Source organism: Xenopus laevis, chromosome 5L (assembly GCF_017654675.1).
Source record: "Xenopus laevis strain J_2021 chromosome 5L, Xenopus_laevis_v10.1, whole genome shotgun sequence".
NCBI lineage: Eukaryota > Metazoa > Chordata > Amphibia > Anura > Pipidae > Xenopus > Xenopus laevis.
In genome coordinates, this window is record NC_054379.1 from 159,357,417 (window position 1) to 159,381,676 (window position 24,260).

Sequence of the window (24,260 nt, forward strand, 5' to 3'; positions counted from 1 at the left end):
GAACACTTGCACCCCATCCAAGCCCCCATTTCCCCATCATGAATTCCAATGTAAAGATTCTGGAGAATGCTAAAAATGTAACCCTTTCTGCCCCGGAGGGCTGTGCAATTCAGTGCAGTCTCCCAGATGCTTAGGTTTATTTGCTCATATAATCAGGCCGTCTCTCCGGTTTCAATTCTTTAATGCAGAAAAGAATGCACAAGGCACTTTCAGCATTCAAGTGTTTATTTAACAGTAATAATGTATATATATCACTACAGCCCAATCCGTCTCTACTTCTATATGGGGCCCGGTATAAGGGCACAGAAACATTGGCCTGCTTTGATTCATCCATTATTAATGCTTAGTAAGCATTTTTAATGCTGGCAGTGCAAAAACTGTCTGTAGTGGGGGACGGGGGTACAAATAAGGAAAAATAGCTGTGACTGTGGGATAGCAGGTATAGTAGGGAGAGATGGTGCCTATAGTAACAGTGGATAATAGTCTCTGGGAAGGGAGTGTGACTGTGGGATAGCAGGTATAGTAGGGAGAGATGGTGTCTATAGTAACAGTGGATAATAGTCTCTGGGAAGGGAGTGTGACTGTGGGATAGCAGGTATAGTAGGGAGAGATGGTGCCTATAGTAACAGTGGGATAATAGTCTCTGGGAAGGGAGTGTGACTGTGGGATAGCAGGTATAGTAGGGAGAGATGGTGTCTATAGTAACAGTGGATAATAGTCTCTGGGAAGGGAGTGTGACTGTGGGATAGCAGGTATAGTAGGGAGAGATGGTGTCTATAGTAACAGTGGACAATAGTCTCTGGGAAGGGAGTGTGACTGTGGGATAGCAGGTATAGTAGGGAGAGATGGTGTCTATAGTAACAGTGGGATAATAGTCTCTGGGAAGGGAGTGTGACTGTGGGATAGCAGGTATAGTAGGGAGAGATGGTGTCTATAGTAACAGTGGATAATAGTCTCTGGGAAGGGAGTGTGACTGTGGGATAGCAGGTATAGTAGGGAGAGATGGTGCTATAGTAACAGTGGATAATAGTCTCTGGGAAGGGAGTGTGGCTGTGGGATAGGCAGGTATAGTAGGGAGAGATGGTGTCTATAAGTAACAGTGGACAATAGTCTCTGGGAAGGGAGTGTGACTGTGGGATAGCAGGTATAGTAGGGAGAGATGGTGTCTATAGTAACAGTGGATAATAGTCTCTGGGAAGGGAGTGTGACTGTGGGATAGCAGGTATAGTAGGGAGAGATGGTGCCTATAGTAACAGTGGATAATAGTCTCTGGGAAGGGAGTGTGACTGTGGGATAGCAGGTATAGTAGGGAGAGATGGTGCCTATAGTAACAGTGGATAATAGTCTCTGGGAAGGGAGTGTGACTGTGGGATAGCAGGTATAGTAAGGAGAGATGGTGCCTATAGTAACAGTGGATAATAGTCTCTGGGAAGGGAGTGTGACTGTGGGATAGCAGGTATAGTAGGGAGAGATGGTGTCTATAGTAACAGTGGATAATAGTCTCTGGGAAGGGAGTGTGACTGTGGATAGCAGGTATAGTAGAGAGAGATGGTGCCTATAGTAACAGTGGATAATAGTCTCTGGGAAGGGAGTGTGACTGTGGGATAGCAGGTATAGTAGGGAGAGATGGTGCCTATAGTAACAGTGGATAATAGTCTCTGGGAAGGGAGTGTGACTGTGGGATAGCAGGTATAGTAGAGAGAGATGGTGCCTATAGTAACAGTGGATAATAGTCTCTGGGAAAGGGAGTGTGACTGTGGGATAGCAGGTATAGTAGGGAGAGATGGTGTCTATAGTAACAGTGGGATAATAGTCTCTGGGAAGGGAGTGTGACTGTGGGATAGCAGGTATAGTAGGGAGAGATGGTGCCTATAGTAACAGTGGATAATAGTCTCTGGGAAGGGAGTGTGACTGTGGGATAGCAGGTATAGTAGGGAGAGATGGTGCCTATAGTAACAGTGGATAATAGTCTCTGGGAAGGGAGTGTGACTGTGGGATAGCAGGTATAGTAGGGAGAGATGGTGTCTATAGTAACAGTGGATAATAGTCTCTGGGAAGGGAGTGTGACTGTGGGATAGCAGGTATAGTAGGGAGAGATGGTGCCTATAGTAACAGTGGGATAATAGTCTCTGGGAAGGGAGTGTGACTGTGGGATAGCAGGTATAGTAGGGAGAGATGGTGCCTATAGTAACAGTGGATAATAGTCTCTGGGAAGGGAGTGTGACTGTGGGATAGCAGGTATAGTAGGGAGAGATGGTGCCTATAGTAACAGTGGATAATAGTCTCTGGGAAGGGAGTGTGACTGTGGGATAGCAGGTATAGTAGGGAGAGATGGTGTCTATAGTAACAGTGGGATAATAGTCTCTGGGAAGGGAGTGTGACTGTGGGATAGCAGGTATAGTAGGGAGAGATGGTGTCTATAGTAACAGTGGGATAATAGTCTCTGGGAAGGGAGTGTGACTGTGGGATAGCAGGTATAGTAGGGAGAGATGGTGTCTATAGTAACAGTGGGATAATAGTCTCTGGGAAGGGAGTGTGACTGTGGGATAGCAGGTATAGGAGGGAGAGATGGTGTCTATAGTAACAGTGGATAATAGTCTCTGGGAAGGGAGTGTGACTGTGAGGTAGGAGTTAGGTTATGACTATGTGGCTGTTGAACCTGCAGTTCTATAGTTGCTGTTTAAAAATCTTCAATTTTACATAGCCCCTGTTTTGCCCCAAATAATAAAGAGAGGCCTGGGTGGGAGTATGCCCTGAGTCTTCTTTCGTGTATTTACAATATATAGTGTAGGTGCCTGAAGAGCTGTCTCTGAATAACCAACGTGGAGCTGAATGCTATAAGGAACATGCTAATTCTGTAGGGTGAACCAACTAAAAGGGGTCAGCAAGAAAATAAAAGAAATATAGAACTTGGTCATTTTTCCTGCTGGTCAGATCTGCATCTGCTCCTGAAATATAGGAAAAAATTAACTTTTCCGTCACAGGGGTGAGCTGTCGTCCAACTCAGACTGAAACTGAGGAAGAAATCCTGCTGGTCACTGGGCGAGTGTGAGCAGGACATGCAGGGTGCTGGGAGTCGCAGTATCAGCCTATTAACCCATTCACTGCCATACTGTTTTAATATTCTCACTCACTTCTCATTAAACTGGTTTATATTCTTCATTACTGTTTCTTAATTTCGGACCCCCAAATGTTGCTGGAGTACAACCCCCAGCATAGAATGAAAGGCTTTCCGAATAACATAAATAGTACCATAACCTGTAACATAAGATTCTTTATGTATGGCTCTGGGCCCATATATATATCTATATATATATATATATATATATATATATATATATATATATATATATATATATATATATATATATTATAAGGTATTCAGTATGGCAACTCCTACCCTTATATAAATGCTATGACCCTATACTGCATGATCTCCACGGTGGGACTTTGTGCAGTTTGCAAGGAAGTATCTTAAACAGAAAGATAGGCCCAAGGTTTGATTGTGTCCACAGATCCCAGCCGGCTCCCACTTGTATCCCTTCAAGTCCGAAAATTCTGTTGCTAAAATAAAAGAGCCAGCGCCAGAGGCACGGGAGACAGACAAACAGGCAAATAGGGTAATATAGTTTTGCAATGTTGCCACCTCTTGTTTACTGAACAGATCGTTTGTTACACCATATATGTGTGACCTTCCTTTACTGTCAACCTCCAAGGAAAACATATAAGCAAAGTTGGTGGATCCCGTGCAGCAGCCGGGGCATGCGGATATTCAAAGCAGCACTTCCTCTATTCAGGGGAACGGCCTGCGATGGAGAATGGGTGCATTTGTTTGAAATATGCATTTATTTGCAAATATCCAAAGGGAGTATTGGGTAACTCTTTCATTGCCACCAGAACCGGATTTAAGCAACATATAATCCTATCTTGTGTTTTTGCAGGCGAGGATGCTGGGGAGTTTGCCCCCCAACCTGCTTGTTACACCCCAGGTTCTACCTCATTTATATCTCCATGCTAACACATGTAGGGTCAACTAACATCCTCTTCCATAAAGGATAAGACATTCGTCAGGATCAGATTCATGGATTTGTTCACCTCTGTGAATGGAGGGGTTAACATATGCAAAGGGTTAAAAGGTAATTATACTGCCTTGTTAAACATATAACAGGGCAATAGAAGGTATAGGCGGCTCTATCTTGTAATTTAACAGCTGCTCATTTAACATGGTCCCCCACAATCATAAAGCCATTGGTCACCGGACAGGTGTTAACATTTGATCCCAAAGCCCCATTCATGCACAACCATTGCCCAATCTTCCCCTCTATACCAAAAACTCTAACAATGATCCTATAACAAAAATTGGTTGGGCTCAAACTCTATTCCCCCTTCTGTGAAATTGATAAATCGGGCTAATAATTGCCACCGTTCACCCTGTAACTTGGTGGGTTTGGGTGCAGATGCCCCGGACCTTTCGCTTATTCAATGTATATTCACAGGCATTCAATATATACAGGTTACTCACTGGTCCGGGTGCAGCGCCCTGAACCCGCAGCTTTGGGAGACACGACAGTAAAATCCAATATTGCGCGCACTTTCAAGGATCAGCAGACAGTGGTGGTTTTAAAAGGCTTTATTTCCCCAACAAATCACACAAAACGCGTTAGGTGATTTGATGGGGAAATAAAGCCTTTTAAAACCACCGTTGTCTGCTGATCCGTGAAAGTGCACGCAATATTGGATTTTACTGTCTAGCAATGATCCTGTCAAGCCCCACCCACGCATGCACAAGCCCACCCATTCATGTGCAAGCCCCACCCACTCATGCACAAGCCCCACCCGCTCATGCGCAATCCTTTCTTTCTCTCAGGTCCACAGGGCCCCTGACCGTAGTAACTCCCTGCACCCTCCTGGTGGCAACACTGCACACAACTGTCATTGAAACACAAAAGTGTCGGGAACTGAAAATGTCTTTTAAATGTCGTAGAAAGTGTCGTAGTAACAGCGGACAAATTCACAGAGCATTTACCCGCCAATTTTCCAACGTGTACGACACTTTTGAAATAGTGTCATTAAAAGTGGGCATGTTTTTTTTCGGCGCCACTTTTCCCGACATTTTTATGAATTGCCGACAAATTTTGCAACACAAAAATGAAAATGTCAGTCAAATTTTGAAAACGCTCGGTAAAATGTTGTCTGTCCGACGAAAAGATATACGAATGAGACATTCAGAGACGGTTACATCTGCCTTTGTGAATTTTCCGTTTGTACGTCATTTTACAAATTTGTCGACCGCCACTTCTAGGTCACTTATTTAACCGACACTTTTGTGAATTCCCCCCATAGAGATTGGCTTCATTTTTCTACCACTAGTAGGCAAATACAATTTGATTGCTGATTGGCTGCTACTAGGTCACACTTGCTCTTCAGCTGCTGATATAGTTAAATATGACAGTCGATCCAATTGTTGGATGGGGATTTTCAATGCACAAATGGGCAAATAAGCTGCCAACTTGATCTGGAGGGGCCAAGTGGCCAGTTACTATTTGTGTATGACAAGGCCAGAACTAAGGGCATGCACTGGAGTCGTGTGCCTATGGCTCATCAGAGGGGGGAAGTGCTAGCCATTCACCTCTTCAGTCTGCCTACATATAGTCCCGACCCTCCAGACCTGCCCACAATCTCTTTGCCATCGGCTCATTACTCCACAACTGTCATCCATCATCACGGCGCTAGTGAAGAAGCCAAAGTAGATATGGACCATTATACCCAACAACTATAGAGATCAGCAAGAAAGTGTCCAACAATCAGTACTCAGGACTCACTGATCATCCTCTGAGCTGTGCAAAAAGAGGAGGTTGGTGTCACCAGGTAAGTGGGCGCAAAAATTGGGACTTTCTTATATGGCACAGGGCTTGCGGCCATTGGAACAGGCATCTGGCCTATAAGATGAGTTACTATGACCTCTGCTTGTCTTTGGCTTTTCATGTCCAATTCAAGGTTGGGCTGGGGGTCTGGGGCCCCAAACCTAAGGGCCCACTCCTCTTACCCCCATGTCAAAGTCCCTTGTGTATGTCCACTCCTTGTACTGCCTCCTTCTTCTCCTAAAAACTGGTGGCTTCTAGTCGTTGTGGGAAGGGGTAGTGGGGTTGTAGGCCTGGATCAGTGGGGCCATGAGGGTCGGGGGCCCACTGTTTTTTTCCGGACCAGTCCGACCCTGTGCCAAGATGGAACATATGGCCCATATGATATGGGTATTTTGAGACCTAAAGTAGCTGAGGAAATTGAAACCAAATTGCCCAATATTAAATCCACTGAGTACTTTGCAAAGTAGGGGAACAGATTTCCTAGCAACAACCATCAGATGACCAAAGGGATGTTACTCCACGGAAGATACAGCATTTCTTTCCCCAGTGGGCTTACAATCTAAGGTCCCTATCACGCTGACAAATTCAATGGTCAATTTCCTCAGGAGCCAAATAACCTGCATATAAACCCCTTGCATATAATGCCCAGGCTAGAATCGAACTTAGGACGACATGCTGCAAGACAGTAATGATGCTTCGAGAGTTATTAAAAATCGCTGGTTTCAAAGTGCCCCAAACGGACCCCTCTGCCATTGCCCTTAAAGCGATTCTCTTCCCAAAATTATTCCTTCTCCTGCAATTGTTAAAAAAGGGGAACTAATTCATATAAACGTTTTCAGGGAACTTCTTGCCATTTACATTCATTTTCTATTTTTTTGCCTTTACTAAGATATTAGCAGATTTAGAGGGTCAGCGACCCTAACTGTCTCCTCACTTTCTATGCACTTCAGTTAACCCCCGCATTGCTGAAGTTGATCCAACAGCCTGAAGTTCGAAGCCTAAAAATGCAGATATCCGATAAACCAAATAAAAATAGTAAATGAATATAATTGCTCATAGAAGAGCCCTCAGCATGTTTATAGTAATTACATTTGTGGGTTTAGATCACTTATAAAGGGTTTGTTCACCTTTCCGTTAACATTTAATTTGTATAGAGAGGTTTTTGCGTTATTTAGCTTTTTATTCAGCAGCTCTCCAGTTTGCAGTTTCACAATTTGGTTGCTAGGGTCCAAATGACCATAGCAACCATGCATTGATTTGAATAAGACACTGGGATATGAATAGGAGAGGCCTGAATAGAAAGATGAGTAATAAAAAGTAGCAATAACAATGAAATTGTAATCGTACAGAGCATTTGTTTTTTAGATAGGGTCAGTGACCCCAATTTGAAAGCTGGAAAGTGAGAAGAAGATATAATAATTCAAAAACGATAAAAAATAATATATAATGAAGACCAATTGAAAAGTTGCTTCGAATTAGTCATTCTGTAACATATGAAAAGCTAACTTAAAGGTGAACCACCCGTTTAACAGAAATCCACATTGACCTGACCCCTTGTCAGAAATAAAGAATCATCTTGCCTCTTGTGTTTCCTGACTTTTCTAATTATTGTTCTCTGTTGTATCTTATGCTAGACCTTAAAGGGACAGTTCAGTGTAGAAATAAAAACTGGGTAAATAAATAGGCTGTGCAAAATAAAAAATGTATCTAATATAGTTAGTTAGGCAAAAATGTAATGTATAAAGGCTGGAGTGACTGGATATGTAACATAATAGCCAGAACACTACTTCCTGCTTTTCAGCTCTCTAACTGAGTTACATGGGACATAACTGTTCAGTGAGTTTGCAAATGATCCACAGCATTCAGGTCAGATTAAAAAAAAACCAAAACAGATATGACCCATGTGGCCCCCCATTAAGTCTGATTGGTAACTGTCTGGTAACCAATCAGTGGAAAGCAAGAGAGCTGAAAAGCAGGAAGTAGTGTTCTGGCTATTATGTTACACATCCAGTCACTCCAGCCTTTATACATTACATTTTTGGCTAACTAACTATATTAGAAACATTTTTTATTTTGCACAGCCTATCTATTTACACAGTTTTTATTTTTACACTGAACTGTTCCTTTAAATTCCCTCTTGGGTCGTTCTTAGCGGTGGAAAAAAAGGGCCACCTGACATTGATGAAAGGGGTGCGGCTCTGAATTGGGGGTCTGACATTCTTTTATCATGTCTGATCTCCTCGCCAGCAATTCAACTAAACTGAATACAGAGTCCCTATAATCTCAGCATTCCACTCGCTTTCTTTCTGTGGATACAAAGAGATTGACATAAACAAACAAGCTGCAGGGTTAATCACCGTGTATTATTACACAAATATTTATATTCAGCAACTGAGCATCTACATAGTCATTTATTATTTGTACTTATTATAAGAGCATCTTCTCTTTCTAATCTAACTGTTCCTGAATAGATGTGGGGTCACTGAGGGTCGGAGAGGGATGAGATTTATCTGCAGTCAAATCTCCTGGGGAATATTATTTGATATAAACAGTATCTTGTACTTGATCCCAACTAAAATATAATAAATCCTTATTGGCAGCAAAACCAGCCTATTGGGTTTATTTAATGTTTACATGATTTTCTAGTAGACTTAAGGAATGAAGATCCAAATTATGGAAAGATCCATTATCCGGAAAACCCCAGGTCCCGAGCATTCTGGATAACAGGTCCCATACCAACTCGAAAATTCGAATTCGAAATTTGAATTTTCACTTCAACCCTTGATAAATCTTCCCCTTAATGTTAACATGATTTTCTAGTAGACTTAAGGTATGAAGATCCAAAGTACAGAAAGCCCCAGGTCCCAAGCATTCTGGATAACAGGTCCCATACCTGTAATTCGCAACTTTCTGCATAATGGATCCCATAAATGTATCTAAAAACAAGCCAGACTGTGTTTGGGTTACATATCAATGTGCCACTGCTGCTCCATCGATGAAACCCGACTTATGACCTTGAGACTTGGGTCAAGTTCTCTGAATCACAAGGTCAGTCCCCCTGAGATACTAATTATGCTCATTAATGGCCTGAGTGTCTTTCACTTTCTAAGTTCTTAAATACCTTTTGAATATATTTTTTTACTCAGACTCAAAACAGACCTTCTACCGGTCTCAAATGTTTTGTAATGTTACATTATTAACTGCTACAACAAAGGGGCCGAGGGGCCGGACTCAATGGGTTGCTCCTGGATTCTGTGAGTCAGCACAAGTAGGGTGAACACGAAGGCAGAAGCACAGACCACAATTAGACCATAAAGTACACTAAATGCTTACTCGCCACTCATGATTGTAGACATATAATTAATTATAATCATGTGTGGATTTCAAAAACATATGGCAAACATAACTAACAGCCTCATTCAGGTACAGTATTGGTTCAGTAAGCGTGACCATCCCTTGCCTGATTCCAGTCTGTTTGCTGGAGGTCATGATCATAGGGTTTCTCTTCTCCATTCATGTCCCCTACACACAGGTCTCCTGTATATCAGAGACCTTCTCCTCTTAATATGATTACAGATAAAAACATAAACCTACTGTTGTAGTTACCCTAGTACAAGGCAACAAATAAGCACTCACCCCAAATCTCCGCCTAACTGGTCTTCAGACTGGGCCCCCTTAGCTCATAACAACGTTACAGATATATAGAAACATTGGGGTAACAGTCACCCTGCTATAGTTCCAGGGGTACCCAGGGCACAAATAAGCACTCACCCCAAATCTTCCCCTAACTGACCTTCAGGCTGGGACCCCTTAGCTCATAAGGTTACAGATATATAGAAAGATTGGAGTAACAGCCACCCGGCTATAGTTCCAGGGGTACACAGGGCACACATAAGCACTCACCCCCAAAACTTCCCCTAACTGGCTGCAGGCTGGGCCCCCTTAGCTCATAACAAGGTTACAGATATATAGAAACATTGGGGTAACAGTCACCCTGATATAGTTCCAGGGGTACCCAGGGTACAAATAATCACTCACCCCAAATCTCCCCCTAACTGGTCTTGAGACTGGGCCCCTTAGCTCATAACAAGGTTACAGATATATAGAAAGATTGGGGTAACAGTCACCCTGCTATAGTTCCAGGGGTACCCAGGGTACAAATAAGCACTCACCCCAAATCTCCCCCTAACTGACCTTCAGACTGGGCCCCCTTAGCTCATAACAAGGTTACAGATATATAAAAACATTGGGGTAACAGTCACCCTGCTATAGTTCCAGGGGTACCCAGGGTACAAATAAGCACTCACCCCAAATCTCACCTTAACTGGCCTTCAGATTGGGCCCCCTTAGCTCATAACAAGGTTACAGATATATAGAAACATTGGGGTAACAGTCACCCTGCTATAGTTCCAGGGGTACCCAGGACACAAATAAGCACTCACCCCAAATCTCACCTTAACTGGCCTTCAGGCTGGGCCCCCTTAGCTCATAACAAGGTTACAGATATATAGAAACATTGGGGTAACAGTCACCCTGCTATAGTTCCAGGGGTACCCAGGGTACAAATAAGCACTCACCCCAAATCTCCCCCTAACTGGCCTTCAGACTGGGACCTTCTACTGATTTGTGTAAAAGTGAAAAATATGTTTAGGAATTATTTGCACTTGTTTACCATAAGATAGTGCAGAATGATCACACAGACATGATGTAAGTGCCCTGTCTCCCCCCTAAATTAATATTCTGGGACATATAGAATTATCTGCAACATGTGGTGACGGCAAACATGAGATAAATCAAAATAATTGAACTGAGTTATTTTTGCTGAATGACAGGTTAGTAATTAGTTTGTTACTCTATAATGTGTTTGGCGTCTACAAATACCCAGGTAAAATGATGAGATAAACACTACAGGTTCAGCTCATTCCGCCTGTAAAGAAAATATAACATATTTAGTTAGGTTTTAGCTATTTTTTTTACAAGCATACGAGATCAGAGTCTTTTTGTGGAGATGAGATAAACTGAAAACTGCAAAACTTTAAGTCTAGTGTCTCACCAACTGTTTGTTGGACAAAATGCCAATCTGTTCAAGAGTATATCTGGGATAAACATCTGGGTAGGAGTTCACAGTGGGGTAATTTATCAACACTGGGCATATTTGCCCATGGGCAGTAACCTATGGCAACCAATCAAATTTGCCCAGTGTTGATAAATGAGCCCCATTGTCTCCTGTCAAGGTGTTTCCTCCTGTAGTGAAAACACCTTGTTTGCCGTCAGTTCATATGTTTCATCCCACTCTGTGGAACCAAGTTTTTTGGTTCAACGAAGTCAGACAAATTTAACGGTAATTAATATCATTGGGGCTCATTTATCAACACCGGGCAAATTTGCCAATGGGCAGTTATCTATAGCAACCAATCAGTGATTAGCTTTTTAAAGCCAGCTGCAAGTAGAATAATGAATGCAGCAATCTGATTGGTTGCCATGGGTTACTGGGGGGTATAGGGGCTCCTAATTCATGTGCAATTTCAATGAATATTAGTAAAACAGGTCAACCACTAGACATTTTGGGGGCCGGAAAAATAATTTGCTGTAGGACCCAGTCATAGTGATAGTTATATCACTGCAAGAAACCCCTAAAATCATTTAAATAGTGATTGCCTCACAGCACCAAAGAGCAAAGAGTAAAGGTTCTTTGACTCTTTGGGTCTAATCCCTTGCTTTGTGGTCCGAAAATTGGTCTACCCCTGCCCTTTACCCTCAAAATATGTCTGCAGATAAATGAGATCATGTTGTATTAGTCTATGGGTTATTGTTGGTAGAGCATCAAACAAAGCCAATGGTCGCCTTATGTTGGTCTTTGAGCCACTCCAGATGGGCCAGTCTCAAAGTTTGGGAATCTAGGGTTAATTAGATGCAATGGAATCTCATTACATCTCAGTATTAGTAAGTCAAATGAAGTCCTTAATGTGAATAAGATCCAAACACCAACAATTTCCAACAGTCGTTCCCAAACTGCAGGATTTTCACACTGGTAGGGCTTAAAGTTGAAGTGCATTTAGGGTCAGGGCACACAGGCAGATTTGGGGAGATTAGTGAACTGCCTCCCCTGCCTAAAATTTAAATGGCTGGCGGGATGGCACTCGGAGCGATTCCTTTTCCAAAGTCACCCGAAGTTTCCTTATCTGGCAACTTCGGGCGACTTCAGAAATACTAATTGCTCTAAGTGGCATTCTGTAGGCGATTTACATTTTAGCCAGCGGGAAGGCAGGGGAGGCAGTTCGGGGAGATTATTCACCCCGAAGAAGAGGAGATTTGTCTCCGGGCAAATAATCTCCCTGAATCTGCCTGTGTGCCCTGACCCTAATGGTGGCCATACACGGGCAGATAAAGCTGCCGATATCGGTTGTTTGAACCGATTTGACAGCTTATCTGCCCGTGTATGGGGGCTTCCGACGGGTCTTCCCGATCGATAACTGGCCATGATATCGATTTGGAAGGTTGGATTTTTACCCGACCGACCCGTCGGAGCCGCTTGGCGCATCGTAATTCGATCGTTCGGCCATACGGCCGAACGCTCGAATTACCCCCGATATAGCCACGCAGTTTAGTGGCATATCGGGGAAAGATCCACTCGTTTGGCGATGACGCCAAACGAGCGGATCATTGAGTCTATGGCCACCTTAAGGGTAAGAATTGGGGAGAATGGTTATTTGATGTCCCTGATACTCCTGAGGGCTCAGGTTGAAGGTCGGTTCGGTAACATTTGGGGTGAATAATTATTTTCTATTCTAGATATTCTTGCAACTATGGCTGGATATCAATATCCATAACAACATTGCAATACATATTCAACATTGTGAGTTCCACTTTATACTTTAGTTAGCTTTACACACAACCCAAAAAATTATATTTTGTGGCCTCCCTATAAAATTCCTTCTTGCTCCCACCCTGGCATTCAGATGACTCAGTCGTACGGCATCCTCAGTGGCCCATCTCTACGGAAGATACTTGGTGCTTTACAAATAAACAATAACAGCAATAATATTTGGGCACGCAGCGGTTTTCTGTTTTACATTGGGGTCGGTGGATGTTTAGCCTCGGGGTGTGAGATTCCACGCACACAAGTCAAAGTTTGTATCCGTGAACCTCTTGCAAATTCCAGCAGCACATCAGAGAGTGACCTTAGAAAACATTAGGAGGTGCCTGTCTAATTTGCACTTTGTTCTGTGACAAGAGAAGAGACGTCTGCACGAGCGCTTGGTCTTTCTTCTGCTTTCAACCCGTTGGTCGGACCACAGCGGTTTCATTTGCAAGGACAGACAGTACCTTTCGCACCAATATCTGAAGTTTTGTGTGAATCATGTGCAAACAAAAAGGAACACAACTAAGATTTCATAGGGATGCAATTAACTCCTAAAAAATGCGGAGGGTCACATTTATTTCACATGGGGGTATAAAGTTATATTTTTACATGCATAAGGGCAAGCACTAAAATCAACAAAAAACCCACAGGAGAAACCACAATTTCCTGTGAATCTAGTAATATGCCTACATGAAATTCATTATGGGCTGCAGTTTATGGTACTACAGGTATTTGCTGTGTTATCCAGAATGCTTGGAACCTGGATTTTTTTCCGGAATAACATCTTTCCATAATTTGGATCTTCATACCTTAAGTCTACTAGAAAATCATGTAAACATTAAATAAACCCAAATGTATGGTTTTGCCTCCAATTAATTATATCTTAGTTGGGATCAAGTACAAGCTACTGTTTTATTATTACAGAGAAAAAAATTTGGATTAGTTGGATAAAATGGAGTCTATGGGAGACGGCCTTTCTGTAATTTGGAGCTTTATCACAGTCAGCACATGTAACACCAACATCCGAGAATATGGAGTTTTTGCTACCTCTAGTTAACGTCTTTCTCCAATTGGCCGCTGGTTCTTATGAAACAACAGTCGGTTGAGTAGTCTTCATCAGAGTGACAAATATAAGGTTAGATTGCACTGATGAAACCGTTTCCCCCACCAGTTCCTGATACACAGCCCTAGGTGACCATATCCATAAGTACTTTCCATGATTTTCCTTTATGTAAAAACAAAACTGCATTTTGGGCCTATCCTTTCAACTATTCAATGGTGGGAGCTCCAGTGAGGAGCATGGTCAGCCCTTCAGCTCTCCACGCTTGGTCCTATGACCTCACCCTCACATAGGACAACCCTACAACAGAAAACAACCCTACAACAGAAAACGTATGAATTACTGAGAAAGGGCAACACCTGCCCGAAACATGTCGTGTAAAGCAGCATGAATAATAAATAATCACAAGCGGTTAACCTGCGTTTGAGTGCTCTCCTCTCTTTCAACTTTTAGTGAATTACTGTATGTACCTTCTGCTTCAACACAGAAAGATATATAATTATAGTCCATATAGTTGCAACTTTAAATTTAGAATTTTAAATCCTACCTAACTTCAAGGTCCCCAACCTTTTTTAGCCACAAGTCACATTGCGATGTAAAATAAGTTGGAGAGCAACACAAGCATAACAAATATCATGGTGGTGTCCCAAATAAGGGCTTTGATTGGATATTTGGTAGACCCTATGTGGACTGGTAGCCCACAGGAGACTCTGTTTGGCAGTACATCTGGTTTTTATACAACCAAAACTTGCCTGCAAGCCAGGCATTCAAAAATAAGCATCTGCTTGGAGGTCATTGGGAGCAACATCCAAGGGGTTGGTGAGAAACATGTTGATCACAAGCCACTGGTTGGGGATCACTGCTCTAAGATGATGATGGAATATATTCATTTTATGAGTAATGAACATAAACAACAACATGTCTTTAGCTACTGGTTGAGGACGATGAAACACAAAAAAAGGTCACCTGAAGTCTCTCCAAAAAATGTCTTCCTGACTCCAAAAGCCAATCAGATTCATCCCTGGATCAACACTCTACTAAGAATGTTTGAAAGCATCTAACTCTTGCTTGAATTCTACAACGTCACAGCTCTCACCATAAAAATGACACCTTAAGATAACTTTTCTTCTAGTTTCAAGGGATTGTGTCATGTCCTTTGATGTGATTTTAAGTGGGAAAATGTGCCTCTTGTGTATGGCATAGTCTTGAGTCATCAGTGATGCTCTCCTTCAAGTACATCAAATTAAGGTGGATCCAATACAGAAACCTTTGGACAGAAATGAAATCCCTAGTTCAGTCAGAGAATGTGCCATCTACAGCTAATCTCTCTACATCAGAGCTGCCCATTTGGAGGCCTGTGGTCCAGATGTCGCCCTCCAAGGGATATTGTATGGCCCCAACCTTTTCAAGAACTCAATAGGCTTCTTTGTATGATCTCATCATTTTAATATAAAAATACAAATACAAAATAGGTCAGAATAATCAGCCCAATTGAAGTTGGACAGAATGGTTGTACATAATTTTTCATGTGCTCCTCTATTTATCGCCATGTACAAATAGGGGCATCAAGACTGACAGACCTTAGTTCAGAAAGTGTATGCAGCTCGGTACCAATAACATTCCCAAAGACCAAGTAGACCACATCCACTGCATCCTAACTCTTCATCTACTGCAAACCTACTGCCCACCTTCCGTATGTATTAAACACCAGTACATTTAATTAACATGATCTTTCCTTTACAGAACCAAACTGATTCCTACTTATGCCTTTCTACAGGACATAATGTTGAATGACATCTCTTAACAAGCCTTTATGATATGTAACTGGGGTCAAGGAAATCCTCAATGACTTCTTATTTCTTTATCATTTTTTCATCCAGTTGTAAATATTGACCGTATATCACTGTAAAATAACATAATAATATATACAGAATCATATCAGGACAAATAGTTTAACATCTCTCTCTAGGGCAGTGTTGGACTGGCCCACAGGGAACCAGGAAAAGTCTCGGTGGGCCCAGTTGTCAGTGGGACCTCATGCTGCTAAACATTTGACCTATTTCATGGTCATTATCAATTTCTATGAGAACAAAGAGGCTAAATGGAATCTTTGATTACAGTAAGTAAAGAAAATAGATTAATAGAATAGAGGTTGAGTGAGGAGATACAGAATAATAGTACTAAGGCTTTTTGTTTTTTTGGAAGGTTTTTGGATGGCCCCTGGTGTCTCAGTCCAGCACTGCTAGAAGAAGACACTTGACTGGTCTCTGGATAAAGAGCACAGACAGATTTGCACAAAGCCATTCAACGTCTGCCCAAGAGCTGACAATTGATGATGTCACATTGATATCATCACTGTGACTCCATTTGCACAAACAGCTGGGCGCTAAATCGAAATCTAAAAGCACTGCTGTGAGCAAGCAGTATAGGGAAACCCTTTGTATTTCTATCACTGACAACATAAGCAGAGTTATTATGAAAGACGCTATAGTAACGGAGGACAAGGAATATAATTCATTGGGGATCAGGGGTGTCACGGTTACATTTATGAGGTTATGATTCAGAGAAGAAGACACAGTGCTGATCACAAGCCATTGGTTGGGGATAACTGCTCTAAGATAATGATGGAATATATAAATTATATAATGTAATGAGCATAAGCAACAACGTATATATGTCTTCATGTTTAGTGTGAAAGCTTTAGCTCTTCTTCAACTAGAAACCCGGAACCCAATGACATTTTTCAGAATGGTCCTTGGAGAAACCATGTAAAATGTATTATAAATATATTAATTTACTGAGTAATGAGCATAAGCAATAACCTATCAGGACAAACAGTACTGGCATTTTTAGGAATTTGCATTCCTAGTTTTCCATTAGTTAAATTTTGTTTAATGTTGGTAAAGGGGTTGTTCACCTTTAAATGAACTTTTAGTATGATGCAGAGAGTGATATTCTGAGACAATTTGCAATTGGTTTTCATTTTTTATTATTTGTGGCTTTTTAGTTATTTAGCTTTTTATTCAGCAGCTTTTGTAAAGCAATCTGGTTGCTACAGTCCAGATTACCCTAGCAACCATGCATTTATTTGAATAAGAGACTGGAATATGAATAGGAGAGGCCTGAATAGAAAGATGAGTAATATCCAATTGGATAGAACTGACATTCTAGAACATACTAAAAGTTAAATTAATTATTTGTGTTTTTTGAGTTAAGTTTTTCATTCAGCAGCTCTCCAGTTTGCAGTTTCAGCAATTTGGTTGCTAGGGTCCAAATTACCCTAGCAACCATGCATCATTTAAATAAAAGACTGGAATATGAATAGGAGAGGGTCTGAATTGAATAAAAAGATGAATAATAGAAAGAAGCAATAACAATTAATTTGTATACTTACAGAGAATTTGTTTTTAGATAGGGTCAGTGACCCCCATTTGAAAGCTGGAAAGAGTCAGAAGTAGACGGCTAATTGTTAAAAAAAAAAAACTATAAATAATGAAGACCAATTGAAAAGTTGCTTAGAATTATTATTATATAAAATACTAAAAGTTAACTTAAATAAAATACTAAAAGTTAATGGTTCACTGACCCCCATTTGAAAGCTGGAAAGAGTTATTAAAATAAATAATGAAGACCAGTTGAAAAGTTGCTTAGAATTAGGCATTCTGTAAAATATTTGGGGGCAGGTTTATTAAGGGTCGAAATTCGAATTTGAAAAACTTCGAAATTCGAATTCAAAAAGACCAACAGAAATCATATCGAAGTTTTTTTGGCCGAATAGGTCAGTTTTCGATAGAATTGGTCAGTTTTCAAATTCTAATCGAAATAATATCACCTTTGAATCGAAAAATTCGATTTTTAAAGAGACAGTACATTTTTTTCAAATTTGAATTGAATTTGGACTATTCCCTAGTCGAAGTACACATAAATTAGCTCGAAATTAATTTTTTTTTTTAATTAAAATTTTCATTTTGACCAATAAAATCTGCCCTTAAAAGTTAACTTAAAGGCGAACCCTCCCTTTAAAGTTATTTGTATGGAATTGCTATTGGCACTGCTGATCCTGACTACAGGCAGTATTGGAAGCAGTGCAGCAGTCGTCAGCTCCCTCCAGCCGGGGTAGAGAATAGCAGATTCAGCTTTCCAATGAAATTCCATTTGGAAATCACTGAACATGTTTATCTTACTGTATATTGGGAAGTTGTTTAGAAATAATTTGCTTTCTTTATTAAATATGTCTTTCCCCATTTAGTGTCTGGGCCGCTGGCTGTAGCAACATAATCACCCGTGTGGCCTGCCCCTTATTAAAGGCTGAGAAACTGCCTGTGAGGTCCTGCGGTCTGAAAGGCACCACCGTATAAAGCTCTACTGGCCCCTAGTCCCTTTGGTGGGCACGGAACACATTATTTGATTGGATGTCAATGTTCACTGCGTTCTGATCAAAGCGCCGTTAACACAAGCATGTTTTTATATTTTCATTCTCCTAACTCACTTAAATAGCCCTGAATGAGTTCATTTATAAGATAGTTCGGCATATTAGGGCTTGTTCAGAAAGCTCTCTGTTATGCCATGGGCTTTTTCAAATTTTCCCCTTGCCCGCCGAGACTCCTGGTCTGCTCTCAGCAACTTTAATTTGTCTGGGATGAAAATAACTTAAAGATGTTTTCACTTGGCCTTGATTAGAGAGAAACGTGGATTGGTTAATTAAAGTCTGCCATGCTCAGAGATGGTTTTAGGTTGGATGGAAGACTTCAGCTCATGAACCGCACAGCTGTCCCATTGTAAACTACAATTCCCAGCATGCACAGCTAAAAATGCTGATCTCTTAGGTTTTTTTTACATATTTTTTTTTAAAGAGGCAACATCACAAGAAGTCATAGGTTAAAGAACGATATATGTTTAATATATTATATGGGACCTGTTACCCAGAATACTTTCTGCAATTCAGATCTCCATATCTGAAAGGGGTGGTCCAACTTTAAATGAACTTTTGCCGTGTTATAGAATGGCTAATTCTAAGAAACTTCTTTTTTATAGTTTTCAAATTATTTGCCTTCTTCTGATGACTCTTTCCAGCTTTCAAATGGGGGTCACTGAACCTTTAAGTTAACTTTTAGTATTTTATTTAAAGGGGTTGTTCACCTTTGAACTAATTTTTAGTATAATATAGAGAGTGATATACTGAGACAATTTGCAATTGGTTTTCATTTTTTATTATTGAAGGTTTTTGAGTTACTTAGCTTTTTATTCAGCAGCTCTTCAATTTGCATCTTAAGCAATCTGGTAACTACGGTCCAAATTACCCTAGCAACCATGCATTGATTTGAATAAGAGACTGGAATATGAATAGGAGAGGCCTGAATAGAAAGATGAGTAATAAAAAGTAGCAATTACAATACATTTGTAGCCTTACAGAGCATTTGTTTTTTAGAAGGGAGACAGCGACACCCATTTGAAAGCTGCAAAGAATCATAAGACAAATAATGATAAATCTATAAAAAAAATAAAATAATGAAGACCAATTAAAAAGTTGCTTAGAATTGGCCGTTCTTTAACATAATAAAAGTTACCTTAAAGGTGAACCACCCCTTTAAGTTAACTTAGTATTTTATATAATGAACAATTCTAAGCAACTTTTCAATTGGTCTTCATTATTTATAGTTTTTTTTAACAATTAGCCATCTACTTCTGACTCTTTCCAGCTTTCAAATGGGGGGTCACTGACCCTATCTATAAACAAATGCTCTGTAAGGCTACAAATTAATTGTTATGGCTTCTTTCTATTTCTTGTCATTATATTCAGAGACCCTCTCCTATTCATATTCCAGTCTCCTATTCAAATCAGTTCATGGTTGCTAGGGTATTTTGGGCCCTAGCAACCAGATTGCTGAAACTGCAAACTGGAGAGCTGCTTAATAAAAAGCTAAATAACTAAAAAAAAAACAAAAATAATAAAAAATAAAAACCAATTGCAAATTGTCTCAGAATATCAGTCTCTGCATCATACTAAGTTTACTAAAAAATTATTTCGAAAATAATCAAACCCAATAAGAGTGTTTTGCCTCCAATAAGGATTAATTATATTTTAGTTGGGATCAAGCACAAGCTACTGTTTTATTATTACACAGAAAAAGGAAATCATTTTTAAAAATTTGAATTATATGATTAAAATATAGTCTATGACAGATAACCTTCTGAATAACGGGTTTCCAGTTGACAAATCCCATACCTGCACTTTATTTAAGGGATGCACCGAAACCACTATTCGGCCAAATTCAGAAATCCTTCATGAAAGATTCGGCCAAATACCGAACCAAACCCTAATTTGCTCATCTAAATTAGAGAAGGGAAGGTAAAAGGTGAAAGAAAAACACTTTTGACTTCCTTGTTTTGTAACAAAAAGTTATGTGATTCCCTTCCCACCCCTAATTTATATATCCAAATTAGGATTTGGATTCAGTTCGGCCATGCACAAGTATTCGGCCGAATCTGAATCCAAGCACAAGTATTCGGCCGAATCTGAATCCTGCTAAAAAAAGGCTGAACCCAAACAGAATCCTGGATTCTGTGCATCCCTAATTTATTTATATAGCCCCAATGGCATAACTAGCTGCGGTGGGGCCCCCATCCTTTAGAGCTTGCACCTGCTGCAGAAAAATTCCTCTACCCTGCCATCTGCAAAATGATTTATTTGGCTCTGGCAGGCCACAAGGGGGTTCAAGTCCTGGTGTGATTGCACTCCCATAGCTCCCAACTGCCCCTTTTTTTGTGGGACAGTCCCGATTTTGACAGCTCAACCTGCAGTCCCGGATTGTTATTGAAATGTCCTGACTTTCTCTTCGATCTTCTGCACTGAACAGCCAGAAAAAGAAACAATGTTTCTAAAACTTAATTGGCAAAGTAGATGCACTTAGATACTTTTGTAACAATTTGAGATAAGAAAAGAAACATTTGTAACTATTTAAGATAAGCAGGTCTCTTGGAAGAACTGAGACTTACAGCTTAAAGGGGTGGTTCACCTTTTAACAGCTACTTGTTTTCAGATAGATCGCCAGAAATATCAACTTTTTCCAATTACTTTCTATTTTCTATGTGTCATCGTTTTTCTAATAATGAAGTGTAAAGTGTCATTTTTCACCTTCTGCCTCACAAGGAAACTTCGGGCTTTGGCATTCCTTTATTTCAAATTTGGCACCAAATGTCGGACATGGGGGCGCCGCCATCTTGAAATAAAGGAATTTCAAAGACCCGGGTTCAGTGCCCAGAATATACTGTTAGGGCTGAGTTACTTTGGTAAGTTGAAGTTGGGACCAAGTCTGAGAGTAAAGAGAGTTTGTGGTTGTATTCAGGCAAAAGATCAGGGCAAGCAGCAATAAATTGTAATGAAGAGACAAAGCAGGAAGGTCAAGAGCCGAAAATCAGTCAATAACAAAATGTAGAGCAGCCAGGCATTCAACCTACATTTTGGCATTGAACCCTGGTCTTTGGCACTCTTTTATTTCAAATTTGGCACCAAATTGGGGCACAGTGACATCACTACGCTGATCCGTGACCTGCGTGGGACATGGGCAAGGTCAGACTGGGCTGGCAGGGCACCGGGAAAAAACCCAGTGGGCTCAGGCACTCATGGGCCCCAATGACCAAGACCTGCTCCCTACTTGAAACATTGCCGCTCCCCTTGCCTCTCTGCCTGACCCCGGTCGCTAGAACATAAATGGCTTTGGGAACAGAGATGAACTGTGCAGACTAAAGGTGTTATATGTGAGACATCAAATGGTGTCATTGGTTTAGATGTACCGGTATCACTTTAATTGGGTAGGCCCCGGTGGTGATAACAGGAGCAGCAGACCCAATGCCTGTTGGGAGCCTAGTGCCACATAGCTGGTATTTTACTGGCCTGGCTGGTAAAAAATATACTTGGTGTCAAAGGGGTGGTTCAACTTTTCAATTGGTCTTCATTATTTATAGTTTAATTTAACAATTTTCCTTCTACTTCTGACTCTGTCCACCTTTCAAATGGGGGGGGGTCACTGACCCCATCTGAAAAACAAATGGTTTGTAAGGCCACACATTTGTTATTTTTTATTACTCATGTTTCTATTCAGGCCTCTCCTATACATATTCCAGTCTCTTATTCAAATCAATGCATGGTTGCTAGGGGAATTTGGACCCTAGCAACCAGACTGCTGAAATTACAAACTGGAGAGCTGCTGAATAAAAAGCTAAATAACTCAAAAAAACACAACAATAAGAAATGAAAACCAATTGCAAATTGTCTCAGAATATCCCTCTCTATATCATACTGAGCCTTAACTCAAAGGTGAACAACCCATTTAAGAACTGAGAACTTTCTGCTTTGCTTGCTACTAATACAGTATGTGAGACTGACTGCAGCCTGCCCTGAAGGCACCAATACTGCTTTGAGCTCTTTGGAAAATCAATAGAAGTAAAAAAATAAAAAAAGCGCTGGATCTTCCGAACTACAACTACCATCATGCCTCCCCTAGCAAAAGCCTTTAATGGATGCCGGAAGTTGTAGTTTCCCGCTCGCTGTCTAGTTCCCCGCTCAGCCTGAAGCAGGAAGTAAACGTGCTGTTCATGTCAGGCCGCTGGTTTTTCATTGGCTGCGGGCGGCCATACTTAATAAGGGAATGCAGTATTGGCGGCGCTGATTGTTGAGGGCAGATCGTGTGTGCCCATATGGACAGTGTGCTGCGGGGGGTTTATCCCACATTACTCGGGCAGTGAACCGGGCTGAGGGCAGTTAAGTGCCGAGGGATATTGGAGGCAGGTAAGTCACTGAATAAAATATATGCACCATAAAGAGCATTGCAGGGTATCATTCATGAACTCTTGTTATTTGCTTGCTACTTCCTAGAGCCAATAGTTCTATATAAGGGAGTAAGTGACCCCTCTGCTGTGTACTGAGTTGTGATTGGCCAGTTTACAAGGTTGGACTTGATGTAAGTTTCTTTTCTCAATGCTTTAATGGCAATTGCTGTTCCCCCAGACTCCCTTTCTACATCTTCTTCCACAGCTGGAAGTTGTCTAGAAAGACTGTCCTGTATATCAGCCATAGCCAGTCCTGCTGGGAGTTGTAGTTTTAGTGCAAGCCCTGTAAGACTACAAGATAAAATGCACTGATATTTTATTTCTGACACATGGATGGACGTTTTACGGACTGAGAAAAAATGTGTAAGAGAATCCTATTTGCCAAAAGTTCCAAAAAAGGAACTTCCCCCCCCCAACATGTTTCAAAATTAAACAGGAACATTTGTGTGTTATGTGAACACGAGGGCACCCATTCCAATTAGAAGAAAAGAGGTTCCGGCTAAATATTGGGAAGGGGTTTGTTACAGTGAGAGCTGTGAAGATGTGGAATTGTCTCCCTGAATCAGTGGTACAGGCTGATACATTAGATAGGTATAAGAAGGGGTTGGATGGTGTTTAGCAAGTGAGGGAATACAGGGATATGGGAGATAGCTCATAGTGAGCCTCGCACTGGGTCAGAGGGATAATGGGAAAAAACCCGGTGGGGCCTCAGCCTTTGTGGGCCCTGCCGGCCCAGACCCCCTCTGCTCCTGACCTCCGGCCCACTTTCCCCAGCCACTCCTCCCACTTGTCCCGCCTGGTCACTCGCTCTATGAAGTAGGTATGCTCCGAGGGGGACAGGTACGGTTGCCACCTGGCTAGTATTTTACAGGCCTGGCAGGTAAAAATTATGGCTGATTCCAATGTTATTAATAGGGTAAAAAGATAAATATATAGGAAGGCCGGTATTTTTTTCTAGAAAAGGTGGCAACCCTAGGGGCAGGAGAGGGCAGGGTGAGTTGCTGCGGAGGGAGGACTGCGACTGGGGCACTTGTGGTGGCCCTGATGTGGCAGCCCCCATGGGCCCTGACCCCCCCAGTCTGACCCTGCTCATAGTACAAGTTGATCCAGGGAAAGGTCTGATTGCATCTTGGAGTCAGGAAGGATTTTTTTCCCCCTCTGATGCAAATTGGAGAGGCTTCAGATGGGGTTTTTTTTGCCTTCCTCTGGATCAACTGGCAGTTAGGCAGGTTATATATAGATGGTTGAACTTGACAGACGTTTGTTTTTGTTGAACCTAACTTACTATGTTACAATGAATGACATGATTGTAAACTGAATGCTCTGCTGCCTTATTAACTCTACCTAAAACTGCAGTGCTGTCCCCCAAGCCCCAGGAATGACATCGGATTTGGGGGGACCAGAATCTATAAGATGGAGGGCTCAAACCATGCCACAGCAGCCTATAATGTCTCCTTAGGCCAGTGTCGCTCCTCGGACAGAGCTGGGGGGCACACTGTTGGGTGCAACAGAGTTAAGTAATGGTGAGAGCTTTTAAGGTATTGGGGGGGGGGCTGCATCTTGCTGTAGTTCAAGAAAATACACAGCCATTATTATGTAAAATGGCCTTTCCACAAATCCGGGCCTGCACATCCAAGTTTAGACC

The 24,260-nt window shown here is 41.4% G+C and overlaps 2 protein-coding genes across 7 annotated transcripts in view; one reads left to right on the top strand and one right to left on the bottom strand.

Annotated features, from left to right (window-relative positions):
* Positions 1-24,260, bottom strand: part of runx2.L (RUNX family transcription factor 2 L homeolog) — a 178,748-nt gene that overhangs the window by 92,791 nt on the left and 61,697 nt on the right.
* Positions 22,417-24,260, top strand: part of supt3h.L (SPT3 homolog, SAGA and STAGA complex component L homeolog) — a 307,390-nt gene continuing 305,546 nt past the window's right edge. The window contains exon 1 of one of the 3 annotated variants that reach the window (XM_018261992.2): positions 22,417-22,574. The gene's annotated coding sequence lies outside the window, so the exon portion shown is untranslated. The remainder of the gene's footprint in view (positions 22,575-24,260) is intronic. The other 2 variants (XM_018261990.2, NM_001093940.1) reach the window with 2 other exon arrangements.